This window comes from Haplochromis burtoni, unplaced genomic scaffold (assembly GCF_018398535.1).
Source record: "Haplochromis burtoni strain Fernald_Lab_line unplaced genomic scaffold, NCSU_Asbu1 Contig_99, whole genome shotgun sequence".
Lineage (NCBI taxonomy): Eukaryota > Metazoa > Chordata > Actinopteri > Cichliformes > Cichlidae > Haplochromis > Haplochromis burtoni.
Genome location: NW_024582460.1, coordinates 2,079,431 through 2,085,104, shown reverse-complemented (window position 1 = coordinate 2,085,104; position 5,674 = coordinate 2,079,431).

Below are 5,674 nucleotides of genomic sequence, written 5' to 3'. Positions count from 1 at the left end.
GAGAGTGATTGTGTGGTGTGGTGTAGTAGTTGTCATTAGGGATGGGTATTGATAAGATTTTCACGATTCCGATTCCATTTTCGAATTCTGTTTAACGATTCGATTCTTTATGATTCTCTTATCGATTCTTTTTAAAAAAGGAGAACACTAAGGTCGATTAGCTTAGAACTTTCGTTTTATATCTTCTCTTTGAACAAGATAGAAATTTAGGAGTAACATGGCCTTACAAACCCAACAGTGAGATCTTAAGAGATCCACAGCCTACGGCTCTTCAATGGGGTGTCACAGGGTCCCCAGGAAAAAAAATTGTAAATGTAAAATAATAAAATAAATATTCTTCTGTAGCAATAACAAAGTATAACATAAATTATTCAGTAGCAATTACACAAGAATATCCAGTAATGTCCCTGCCTACAATTAAACACATTCACTTACCGAAAATCGGGGGCATCTGCTGTGGCAAATGGGTGTCAAGCCTTTTACCACAAACTTAGTCACTGCTCGGTGACATTCGTCTATCCTGGCCTGAAAGGAGACGCTACCGGTAGACTGCAGCGAGAACTGCCAGCATCTGAGCAGCCAGACTCTGTCTGTCTCTCTCATCATGGTCACCTAAATGCACAGTAATGGCAGGTTTTGTAATAAGGCAGATCGCGCTAACATAATATGCACTGTTAGTTGATTATTTACCTGCCGCATTAACGGGAGAGGACGTGCAAACGTTACCGCTGCTGCTGGGTTGAGATTCACGAGTCCGGAGCGGAATTAAAAACACGACATTCATTTAAGGTTATCACGTGTTTTGTGAGCAAATGCTTTTGCATATTCGTAGTGTTTCCTCCCTTAAATGAAATATCTACTTTGCAAGTATTGCAAGTTGCCCTGTTGTCATCCGTTCTCGTAAAGTATAATCAAACTTTTGAGCGTTTGAGCCGCTTACGCGCCGTGTTTCCTGCCAGGTAAATGACGCTCCGCAACGTGGTGACGTCATTCGGGGCGACTGGAATCGATAAGGGAATCGTTTGCAAAAATGGCAAACAATTCCAAGGAATTGAAACAGTGGGAACCGGTTCTCAACAAGAACCGGTTTTCGATACCCATCCCTAGTTGTCATGGTTGAAACAGTTGTTATTGTGGTTGATTCAAGTGTTGTGGTGGTTGGTGCACCAGTGGCTGAGGTAGGAGAAACTGTTGTTGTGGTGGTTGGTAAAGCTATTGTTGTAATGGTTGGTTCACCAGTTGTTGTGGTCGGCGCAGCTGTTGTGGTGGTTGGGGCAGCAGGGGTTGTCGTTGGGGAAACTGTTGTTGTGGTGGTTGTTGTTGTTGGTGCTGTGGTGGTTGGTGCAGCTGCTGTGCTGATTGGTGCTAGTATTGTTGTGGTGATTGATTGATGCTGCAGTTGCTGTAGCATCTGGGGAGGTTGTTGTGGTGCTGTGTGCTGCAGCTGTTGTGGTAGTAGATGCAGCACTGGTCATGGTTGGCGCAGCTGTTGTGGTGGTTGATGCAGCTGTTGTGGTGGTTGGTGTAGTAGTTTTCATGGTTGAAACAGTTGTTATTGGTGAAGCAACTGTGGTCGTTAGTGCAGCAGTGGTTGAGGTTGGTGCAGAGGTGGTGGTGGTTGGCGCAGCAGTTGTAGTTGTTGGCTCAAGAGTTGTGGGAACTGGTGCACCTGCTGTGGTGGTTGGTGCAGTAGTGGTTGTCATTGGTGTAGCAACTGTGGTCACTGGTGCAGCTGTTGTTCTTGTTGATGTGGCAGTGGTCGTGGTTTGTGCAGCAGTTGTCGTGGTTGGTGCAGCTGTTGTGCTGGTTAGTGCAGCAGTGGTTGTAGCTGCTGCAGCAGTCATGGTGGTTGGTGCCACAGTGGTCGTGATTGGTGCAGAAGTTGTCGTGATTGGTGCAGAAATTGTGGTGGTTGGTCCAGAAGTTGTGGCGGTTGGTGCTGTTGTGGTTGTGGGCGATGCAACACTGGCTATGGTTGGTGCAGCAGAGGTCGTGGCGGTTAGTGCATCTGTTGTTTTTGTTGGGGCAGCTGTTGTGGTTGTTGGGGAAGCTGTTGTGGTGGTTGTTGCAGAAGTTGTGGCGGTTGGTGCTGCCATGGTTGTGGTTGATGAAGCACTGGTCATGGTTGGTGCAGCAGAGGTTGTGGTGGTAAGTGCAGCTGTTGTTGTGGTTAGGGGGCAGCTGATGTGGTTGTTCGTGCAGCTGTTGTCGTGGGTGGTGCAGAAGTTGTGGTGGTTGGTACTGCCGTGGTTGTGGGCGATGCAACACTGGTTATGGTTGGTGCAGCAAAGGTCGTGGTGGTTAGTGCAGCTGTTGTTTTGGTTGGGGCAGCTGTTGTGGTGGTTGTTGCAATTGTTGTTGTGGTCGGTTCAGCAGTATTAGTGATTGCTGCAGCAGTTGTGGTGGTTGGCTCAACAGTTGTGCTGGTTGGTGCAGCAGTGGTCGTGGTTGGTGCGGAGGTGGTTGGTGTAGCAACTGTAGTCGGTTCAGCTGTTGTTGTTGATGGTGTGGCAGTGGTTGTGTTTGGGGCAGCTGTTGGGGTCTGAGCAGCTGTTGTGGTTGGAGCAGCAGTTGTTCTGTTTGGAGCAGCAGTTGTTGTGGTTGATGTCACTGTTGCTGTAGTTGGTGAAGCTGTTGATGCGGCTGGTGCCACAGCAGTTGAAGTTGGGCCAGCTGTAGTCATGGCTGGGGCAGCTGATGTTGTGTTTGGTGCCACAGTGGTTTTAGTTGGTGCCACTGCTGTTGTTGTTGGAGCAGCTGTTGTTGTAGATGGAGCAGCAGTTGTTGTGGTTGGAGCAGCTGTTGTTGTGGTTGGAGCAGCTGTTGTTATGGTTGGTGTCACTGTTGTTGTGGTTGAAGCATGTGTTGTTGTGGTTGGTTCAGTCGTGGTTGTAGTTCGTACAGCTGTTGTTGTTGTTGTTGTCAGTGCAGTTGTCGTAGTTGGAGCTCCTGTGGTTGTGGTTGGAGCAGCAGTGGTCGTGGTTGGAGCAGCAGTTGTTGTGGTTGGAGCAGCAGTTGTTGTGGTTGGTGCCACTGTTGTTGTGGTTGAAGCAGCTGTTGTTGTGGTTGAAGCACCTGTTATTATGGTTGGGTCAGTTGTGGTTGGTAGTGCTGTTGTTGTTGTTGGGTCAGCTGTGGTTGTGGTTGATGCTACAGTCGCTGTGGGTGAAGTACAGGGGTCCGTTCTTCGTACCTCGCTTACTACATCCAAGATCAAATGACACATCCAAGATCAAATCATCGCGCTAACTTTGAGCTCGCTATTCCGGTTCTCCGAACACACCTGTTGTTGACGATTAGTATAGCTGGATGAAGTAATGTGAGATCACTGGGTGGCTTAACAGGGGCTACGCATCGATAGTAGAAACATTGATCGGCAACCCTTTGATTGGTCGGCGAAAATGTCGAAGGAGCGCGCTCAGTATTTTTCGGCAGCAGAGCAAGAACTCTTGATTGAGGGATTTCAGGAGTTTCAGAGTTTAATTAAAACGCAAGGGAACACTGCAAAGGCTGCAAAAGCAAGGAGAGAGGGCTGGCAGAAAGTTGCTGACAAATTAAACTCGTAAGTAATTTAATAATAATAATAATAATGGATTGGATTTATATAGCGCTTTTCAAGGCACCCAAAGCGCTTTACAATGCCACTATTCATTCACTCTCACATTCACACACTGGTGGAGCAGCTACGGTTGTAGCCACAGCTGCCCTGGGGCAGACTGACAGAAGCCAGGCTGCCATATCGCGCCATCGGCCCCTCTGGCCAACACCAGTAGGCGGTAGGGTAAATTTATTATATTATATATTATATTATATTATATTATATTATATTATATCCTCTTTCACATTAGAGCCACAACAGGACCCACTAGAACATGGGAACAAGTAAAAGTGAAATATAAGAATATTCTACAGAATGGTAATATTTATCACTTATATTGCTTTTAGTCTCTTGGAAAGAGACCCTGAAATAATCTGTTTGTTTATAACAGCAACCAAGAAAAGGGCAGAGCAAAAAAAGACAGGTGGTGGTCCTGCACCCCCTCGTCAACAAGTTGGTTAAGTAAATAATACCCTCACGGGAAAATCGATATCTCTCTATGAGCACACTGTCGCGCTGAGCTAAAGGATCCTGTCTATCCCGCAATATACGCTGAATTCTGAAAACTCTCCTTATCAATCTCGCACCTTCCGCAATGGGTGGCTCGCGTATACGGACAGGATATGGCTGCGACAGACTTCCCAAATCCACCTTCGCTTTTATAGCCGTGGTCTCTCATCTTGATTACATGAAGTAATTTACTATTACTACTCTAAAATATGAATTACATCTGAAATAATCAAATACATGAAATAGAATGATTAATAGTACATTTCCCTTTTTTTAGGAAATGACCTGTATGTATCTGTATGAAATCAATGAAAGGATCAAGTACTGCATTATCTTTAGTTACATTGATAATATTTATTTTTGGTAAAACAGTGGTAAAATATCGCTGTTGCTTTCATATAAATGAAGCGGACATACCTGAGTGGCCGCGATCTAATCTTGTTTACATAAAGTAAGCCTGCTCCCGAGCAGGTTTACGCTTACGGATCTGTTGCTATGACAGCAAGTCCCGGATGAGCTTCGGAGAACCGAACGATCCAAGATCACGCGAAATCGTCAACAATCAAATCCAGCTAACTTACTTAGCGAGGTACGAAGAACGGACCCCAGGTTGGTCCACTTGTTATGGTACCAACGCTCTGCATGAAAAGTAGTGAACCCAGGCTTTGGGCAGCTGCACACAGGTTTGTAGATGCACAGCCGCAAGCTGGGAAAGTATTGATGTGGTCTCTCACTGTAGATGAAAAATTTTATACATTTTAAATGTCACGATGTCATGACATATCATCATATTTAAAGCATTACTCAGTACATCTTAAAAATCTGTTTGGTTATATCCAGTAATATGTATTATTATGTTGGTTAGTGGCTTTTTGTAAGTCACAAGACATGTTAAATGGTAAAACAACTAGGGCTGCCACAATTAGTCGACTAGTCACGATTACGTCGACTATCAAAATCGTCGACAACTAATTTAATAGTCGATGCGTCATTTGAAGCTTTGTAAGATCCCGAAAGACACAGGAATCAGTAGTATGATTTACGAGTGTAATAAAGGACTGAAACAGAAGATGGCAGCACTGCATGTACAAGGGTGCCAGCTGCCATTAAACCCCGAAGAAGAAGAAGCAGTTTCGTAGCTGTGTCCAAATTCAGGGGCCGCATCCTTCGGAGGCCGCATTTGTAGGTCGATTACATTACAGCGATGCCATGTAGGCTGTATAATTTCGAAGACTCCCCCCTGTCAAAGGATTTTTGTTTTTGTATAATGTGATCAGCTTCATGAAATGTGCTTTTTCTGTTTACTAAGCAATCTACATGTCTATGTGACTTTTCACCTAATAACTTTTGTGATGAACTTATTCAGCTACTAAACCACTTCCTGTTTTTAGAGAACTGGGCCCTATTTCAGGAAGCCGGTTTAGAAAACTCAGAGTGAAAAACGATACTCAGGGTTGAGTAACCCCAAACTGTCCAACTCGGAATATTCGGTTTCAGAAAGGCTGATAACAATTAGTTCAATCAACGCGGAGTTGCTTTAACCCCAAGTTAAGCGCGCGCACGAGG